The sequence below is a fragment of the Lipotes vexillifer genome, unplaced genomic scaffold, assembly GCF_000442215.2.
Source record: "Lipotes vexillifer unplaced genomic scaffold, Lipotes_vexillifer_v1.1 scaffold265, whole genome shotgun sequence".
Taxonomy (NCBI): domain Eukaryota; kingdom Metazoa; phylum Chordata; class Mammalia; order Artiodactyla; family Lipotidae; genus Lipotes; species Lipotes vexillifer.
In genome coordinates this window covers 3649623-3657657 of record NW_006795112.1, presented here as the reverse complement: position 1 = coordinate 3657657, position 8035 = coordinate 3649623, and the positions used below count along the sequence as shown (strand labels likewise).

The 8035-nt window shown below is 36.7% G+C and overlaps 1 pseudogene; it reads left to right on the top strand.

Moving 5' to 3' along the window:
- Nucleotides 1–7563, top strand: part of LOC103085753 (28S ribosomal protein S17, mitochondrial pseudogene) — a 173263-nt pseudogene extending 165700 nt beyond the window's left edge.
- The last annotated feature ends 472 nt before the right edge of the window (nt 7564–8035 follow it).

Here is an 8035-nt window from a genome sequence, read left to right as displayed (position 1 = left end):
GCTACGCGGGCCTCTCACTGTTGTGACCTCTCCCGTTGAGGAGCACAGGCTCCGGACGCGCAGGCTCAGCGGCCATGGCTCACGGGCCCAGCCGCTCCGTGGCATGTGGGATCCTCCCGGACCGGGGCACGAACACCGTGTCCCCAGCATCGGCAGGCGGACTCTCAACCACTGCACCACCAGGGAAGCCCTCAGGATATTCTTGATAGCCTTTTATCTATGCTTTTTTCCATAAGTCTATGTTTAAAAACAAAGACAACTTGCGTTGATTGGATAATACTTGTCTACTTATAATTCTCTTAAAACAAACTTTAGACTATAAAAGCAATTGAAAAGAAATAATTCCCCAGCAGTGGACTTCAAACAAGAAAGTTACTCTCCTAGAATAGCATTTCTCACATTGGATTCACTGGTATCTAAGAAGGCATAGAAGGTAAACGTATCATGCAAAAACTATCTTGTAGGTTATTATGTTTGGGAAATGATGCCCTGGTATAATTGATGGGTTAAACAAAATATGCTTAATAAATTCTTATTCAAGGTGTAGGTGTAAAGAGTCTCCTAAGGAGAAGGAATTGTCTCACACACTGGAATCTAGGTTTTGCATTTAACTGCAGAGAAGATTGTCCAGAGAATAAGGATATAAGTAGAATGATTCATGATCGTGCTTAACCTTACAAGTTAAAACACAACACATTTGAATGGTGATAGGTGTCAAGGTTTTTGCAACTGCTTCCACTATTTCAGTAAATGCAATTTACCAAAGATGTTATGAGGTATACAGAAAAACAGAAATTCTGACCTCATTATAAGATGACTTCTTATTATAATTTTAGTGTTCAAGACCTTATTTTAAAAGAAGATGAGATCATAGGGCTAACCATCCACTTCTCTAGTTTATTGTTAAATCTAAGCAAAGAAAGTGGTTTTGCCCCTCTGGTCTTATTCTTGTTTTATTTTCTGTGTTGACATACCACTGAACAACCTTTACGTTGTGTCATCTGGAGCTACATTTATACAGCTGGCATTAGGAACTGGAAAGAAAAAAGAGTAATAGCTTAATTTGACTATCACTTTCAAAGGTTCTATTAAATCATTTAGGCACTTATTGATAAGCAGAATTTTTCTTTGCATTGACTCATGTTTGTGGGGAGTTAACAAGGTTTTTTCTAATATCGTATGTGCATGTGGGTGTGTACATGTGGGTATGGGTGTATGTGCACATATGTACATACAAGCTGTGACTTCAGAATGACCCTTCTTTTTTTGTCCCATTTTATTCTTCTATGCTTTTATGTTATGTGTAGAATTTCTACCCCTCATGGCAAAATTATGTACTCTTCTTAGCATGTTTTGGACCTTGATAAATATTTATTGTATCTCCAAGGTATTTTTCAGTAGCATAGAATGATTATTATTTTAAAATATTGTTAATATCTTTTGCTGAAAGACTGCAATTCATAACTGTAATAAATTGCAATGCAATTCATCGCCCCCTTCAATGCCCCTCAAAAAAATCTAAAATTAGTTCACAGGTTTTTTTTTTGTCATATGTATAGTCCCAATGTTCATATAGACGATCAAAAGTTACTCATTTGATCCAATGACAGCAAAGGTAAACCCACAACTGTGCTCCAAAGGGGAAATATGATTATTAAGTAATTTTCTCCAGAGGTAAATATACATTCTAACATATGGCCTTGCTGACATTTAGTTAGCTTTAGCCTTTGGTGTTCATCCTTCTTTTAATTATTTTTATTCTAAAAAATCAGGTTAGAGGAACCAAAATAAAGTTCTTTGGCAGATAGGAATCCTGTTTACTTTCCAACTCTGAACTCAGCAGGTTAAGTAATTGGGCTACAGAAAAGTTCCTCCATTTCTATTTCCAGCTGGTGATACACAAAAGGCAGGAAGTTATCTCATTAATGGGGCACCAGCTTTATGCAAATTATGGTAACAAAAAGGCTTCCCTTCATACTTTTTCATAAATTACCTAATAAAGTGGGAATAAATGGCCATATTCAAGAGCCTTTGTTGTATTTTTAGCACAAGACTCTTTCTGTTACTGCAAATATGACTAAATGCGCCTTGCTCAAAAGGGGTGTTTATGAAATAAGGCCACTCAAAAGCTTTTATTTCTTAACAGCCTTCAGTTACTTTTATGGCACAAAATTAACATAATTAGTCACAGAGAATAGATGACATAAGCAGCGTGCCATGCACAAAAGGGGGAAGCAGTATCTAAGGAAGGTATTTTGAGAGATCAAAAATTTTCAAAGTGCTTAATACTAGAAGGTCCTTTTTATTTGTGCACAGCCTTAAGATACTTTTTTTTTTTAACTCCGTGAAATTCACATAATGAGATGCAGTAGACAGATGACATTAGCGATGTGCCATTAGAAAGAGGTCAGTTTCCTCTGAAAGATAGTCACTGTTCCTGCTCGTCATTAATTTGCAGCTTCAAAGCACTGAGCATATGATAGCCTGGCATGTTAAGCAAGTTGCAGTTATCTTTAAATAACCATTTTTTCCAGTTATTAGAAGCTAAAGTTTTTAAACTACCGACTGAAAGCAAAATTAAAGCACGCAGCAGTGTAAGAGGGAAAAAAAAGGAAAAGAAAGAAAGGCTGGAAGAAGATTAGGAAAAGAAAATCAAATATATTTTAAAAATGAAATTGCTGGTGGTTTTCCCTGGAGGTGACCCGCTTTAACTTCAGTGCTAGAATTTCGGGGTTAGTGATGGGCCTTGAAGATTGGAGCGCTAGCTAGCAAATGGAACAAGTGGGGATTTTTGTTTTCTGGGTCCTTATTATGGCACATATTACAAGGCTGAAAAGGGCTCCACGAGCCCTAGGAGCATGATAAAGGTTAAGAGCATGTGGGTTCGTCTTACATGGGTACTGATCAAATAAAAGTGCATTGAGAAATAGATCAGATTATCTTATTTTAAAGTGAAGATCAGTAAGATTTCTCTGGTTTGGTTTGTGAAAAAAATCACAGAAGAGAACACAGAAAACTAAAGTATTGAGACTTTGAATTCATCTAAGTTCAAATCTGTTATGACAAGACTTTTACTTTTAAATAATTCCTTTTTTGCATCAGAATACATCAATATGGTACAACATTAATAATATTCACAAAGACTTACAGACTCTCACACTTTACATTCCCTTGGAGTCTATTTTTGGCATGGAATTTCTAGAAGTATTTCATAGGATTTAGCTGCTTTAAAAACATTCTGATTTATAACTTCAATCCCCCCACCCAAAGTAAAGTTCAGTCACCAAAATCTCCAGTGTGCACGTGGTGACTGACTTTTAGCTTGTGTGTCAGTGAGTGGCAAGGCCGAAAAGCATCACATGAATAGGTATTAGCAAGAAAATAGCAAACAACATTGGTGAACATTTTGGAACTATTGAAACAAAATGCTTATTTTTAGGTCATCAATAAATAAGGAAAAAATGGTGGCTATCAAATGTCACATTTGCAGTGACATTTTTCTATTAGGAGTGTTATTTTTAAACATTGTCTAGATTGGTGGAGTTGCATCTTTTCAGTGCTTGAATTACCTGGTGCTGGGCAGGGCTGGGGAAGATGGCCTGGGGCATTGTTCCACGCTGCTGAGGAGAGGAAGCAGAGGCCGAGACCCAGGCTGATGCTGGAGCTACGGTGGCCTTACACGACGAGGGCCATGGCAGGCTGAACCAGCAACACTTCCGGAGGAGTTCTGATATGAAAATCAGGGATTAAGGAAGAGTAAAACAAACTGCACCTCTTCCTTCCATAAAACAAATGTGGTTTTACACTGCAAAACTTGCTTTTAACATTGTTTAACTTCCATTTAGTTAAACTTTCTTTTTCATAGCATAGTTTTCAAATAATTTAGCTGCTTCTCTTCTAGCAACTTGTAGGTAACGTAGTAATGCTAGGGAAACACCCTGAGGTACCCCTCAAGTAACTTATAGTGAAGGATGCAGTATCAACAGACACACTGAGAAGAGTTTAACGCTGCAAAAATAGAGAAGCTGTGAGTATTTCTGTCTTTGTGCATCAAAGAAAGTATCATTGAAGTGTAACTAGAAATTCACTTAGAGTGACAAAACTGAGAAGCTCAAACAAGGGAGCCTGAAAGGGCAAGGGCCATGCAGGGCAGGGCTAGTTCTCCACTGATTGACTTGGAGGCTTAATCAATGAGACATGTAAGATATGCCTACCTAGGAAGTTTGAAAATACAGTGTTAGCAGCTGAAAAAGTGAAACATTTCAAATTTAATTCTTATTTTAAAACAGCATCTAATACAAATTCAGGCTGACTTGGACTGCCTTTTGTTAGTACTTTAGATTCAGAGATAACGATAACCACCTCTACCTTTTTTAAAGTACTTCCTGTGTGTTGGACTCAAGTACTTCCTGTGTGTTGGACTCTGTAATGTGTGCTTTGCATAGATTTGACCTTTAACCCTCTCAACAATTCTATGAAGTAAATATTTTTATCCCTGTTTTTCAGATGAGAAAACTGAAGCTCAGACAGATTAACTGACTTGCCCAACATCACAGAGTTTAGGAAATACCAGCTGGATTCAAACTCTTTTTTTTTTTTTTTTTTTTTTTTTTTTTTTGGCTGCTCTGCGTGGCTTCTTGTGGAATCTTAGTTCCTCGACCAGGGAAAGTGCCAGTTTTAACCACTGGACCGCCAGGGAATTCCCTCTAACTCAATTCTGAATAAAAATGAACTTTTCATTATACTATACATAGAAACTGTACATATAAGTAATAGATTAGAATCCATCTTCTTCCACTAACTCGCAAGGAATGCCCTCAAGGATCTGAGTATGAATGATTAGAGAGGACACATGGAGAGTATAATATTGAAATTTTCAGAGACTTACTTATTACTAGTGTTCACATTTAGCTTTTTAATGGTTTAAAATGCTATATGCATTTGTAAATAAAATTGATATAGATTTTCCTTTAAGAATCTCTAGCTGTAAAATAATAGACAATATATATATAAATGGCAAAAAAAAAACAAAAACAATCAAGCATCCAACCAAATACATATCTGCAATGTAGAGTAACTGAAGAAAAATTCCCATCGTGTTCAAATGCTATAGCTTCCTTTTTGTCACTGTTTCTTTCCAATGGAAAATGCTGTAGAATAATTTTATGTGTTTAGCTACATAAAAGAAGCAAAGATGGTTAATACTATACTTTTTCTTACAAAATGGATTCCATCTGCTTTTATTAAGGAAAATAGTTAGAGTAGAATGGGATACTTATTAATCTAGCTGGTCTAGGTAAGGTCTAGTTCACTTTAATTAAAAAGCTGAATTTCTAAGGAATTGCATGTATATACACACACTGAGAGCACCTTACGTTTTACGCTTAACCTTTTATTTTAATCTTGACGCTTTCAATATTGTTATTTTAAGTACATGTTAATAATATGCAAACTGAGGCTTTGAAAATTCTCTGAGATGTGGTTAATGAAGAGAAACTGCACCATAAATTGCATCCAAAATATGCAGTCCATGCAGATGTAATTTTTCTTGAACTACAGTATTTTGCAATAAACATCTTTCAGCTTGTTTGGATTTATTCTCTATTGTTTATAAGAAGTACCATCAGGCACTACTGCATGAAAGAACTACATATAGTAACAGGCAATCTTAGTTTAACAAGATCCTTTGGATAAAAATAGATTTTAGATCTACCTCCTGCCATCGGAATGCAAATTCCGATGAAACGACACACTAGTATTTTTCATAATTTAAAGTTCGTCACATGGTATAATGCACTTGCTCACTTTCCCCTGAGTTCTGTCAGAGGAGGCAGAGGGCTGTGCCATTGTATGATCACTAGAGACCGAATGTTCTACAGGGTATTCTGGGAACTGTAGTTAACAGAGAACATTTTTCTTTCAAGTGCATTTGTTAAAACAATGCCCAAAAGAGACATGGTATTCCGGCGACTGTCAGTGTTTCTATGATAAACCCTGCATTTTTCAAAAGGTCGTAACTAGCAATTTGGCCATTGCTAAATGGCACCATCTGTAGTTTAGCCTGCAGGTTTGCACAACCCGAGATGCTGTCACCCTTTTGGAAAGTCTGTCTTTCAAAGAACTCGTGTAAGCCTAGGTTAAGAAAGACATGAAGATAGTTGGTCTTTTCACTGATTTCATTTCAAGCTGAATTATCAAGCAAAAAGACGATGTGCTTGGAGTGCATGGGAGTGATTGTTTATCTCACAATGGGTTATTTTACACTTCTCCTTGTTTTACTTCCACGTTATATTATTATCATTTGGGAATGGGTGGGAAGGTTGCCAGGAAGGAAATAAGAAAATACTATGATTCTATCTTTTGCTAGAAGAAATAAGTATTCTTTGGATCATAGACTATACCAGGAGGCAGAAACTAAAATCTTGCAGGAGACAGGTGTTTATGGTAAATGGGACTCTGGCTACCCGGGGAGCTAAGGTAGCTAAAATGAGCAGCCTGTATACAGCTCTAGCAGATGGCTGCCATGCCCCTTGTTGCAAGCTGGCCTATATTTTTTCAAAAAAAGTCAGAATCATGGATTTTTCTTACAATATTCAATGTATCAAGTGCCTTAATTTTTAAACGTTGGCATCATGTTCAATTTTAAAATAAATTTGTAATTTATTTTGTGCAAGTCAAACAAAACACTTTTCTCAACCGGATTTGGCCAAGCCACCTCAGTTTGAGACCTATGTTCTAATCTTGCATCTTCACACCAGTAAAGCGCCAATGCCTTCTTAAAAATGAGCAATAAATGCAGAAAAGGTAAAACGTTAGAAAAACTAAAACTTGATATTTTTTGGTTCATCTGTTTCTGTGTTTCAAATGGACTGATTATATTGAAATTATTTTAATAACTTTCTCTAAACTTTTTAATTCCTTTTCAAAACATATTTCTGTAACTTGTGTGCTGACACTCTGACTTCATAGGTCATCAGTACTTTTCTATTTATTTTACGATTTTGTTTTGTTTTGTATTGTCTTTTTGAGGTAGACCAAAATTCATGCATCAGCAATGATTATGGAAGGAGCTGGGAGGTGACTGTCGGCCGCGTGCCACCGCTGCAGATGGAAGTAGATTCTGGGGCCGGAAGCGCCACAGCGTAGGGAGCCCTCCAGGTGAGCAAAGCCAAATAATGTCAATAGCTCTGTCCATGCCAAATGGGGGTCATGGGGGAGGCAATTGGGACAGCAATGCAAAAAACTGCTAAAGTGAGAGTGACCAGACTTGTTCTGGATCCCTATTTATTAAAGTATTTTAATAAGCGAAAAACCTACTTTGCCCACGAAGCTCTCCAGCAGTGCACCATTGGGGATACTGTGCTTCTCAAAGCTTTACCTGTCCCGCGAACAAAGCATGTGAAGCATGAACTGGCTGAGATCATTTTCAAAGTTGGGTAAGTCATAAATCCAGTGACCGGAAAGGGCTGTGCTGGAATTGCCTACCTGGAGAGTCCAGTCGGTCTGGAAACCACCCATTTAACCAAAAACCTGGAAAAACTCCATCTCTCTTCAACACAGTGAAGGAGGATTAGAAGACGGAGTCAAAGGGAAGGATTTCTTAAGTTTGCTTTATGGAAAAATTTTTCTAAGTTTCCTCACAAACCATCCAGTTTCTCTTCTGGTATTTATGAAATAGCCAAAGGTAAATAAAGTAAAGGCCTTGTTATATTTTTTCATTAAAAAGACATGATTAGGGAAGAATTAATATCATTAAACCTAAATAAAGCTAAGTAACAAAATAATAAATGAATGTATATTTATTTGTGAGAAGGTTATTTTATAGAGAAAGCTTTGGAAATTGAACAAGAGAAAGTGATAGTTATTGGTAGATTTTTGTCTCAAAAGTAAGGTAATCTGTCTTTTTTAAGTACATACCAATACCCTAACTTTGGTTGCGTAAGGCAAATACAATAAAATGGGATTGTGTGGAAAACAGTCACAAAGAAGAAAAACAAAATTTTGGAGAAGAATCAAAATGATGAGAAAATCTTGG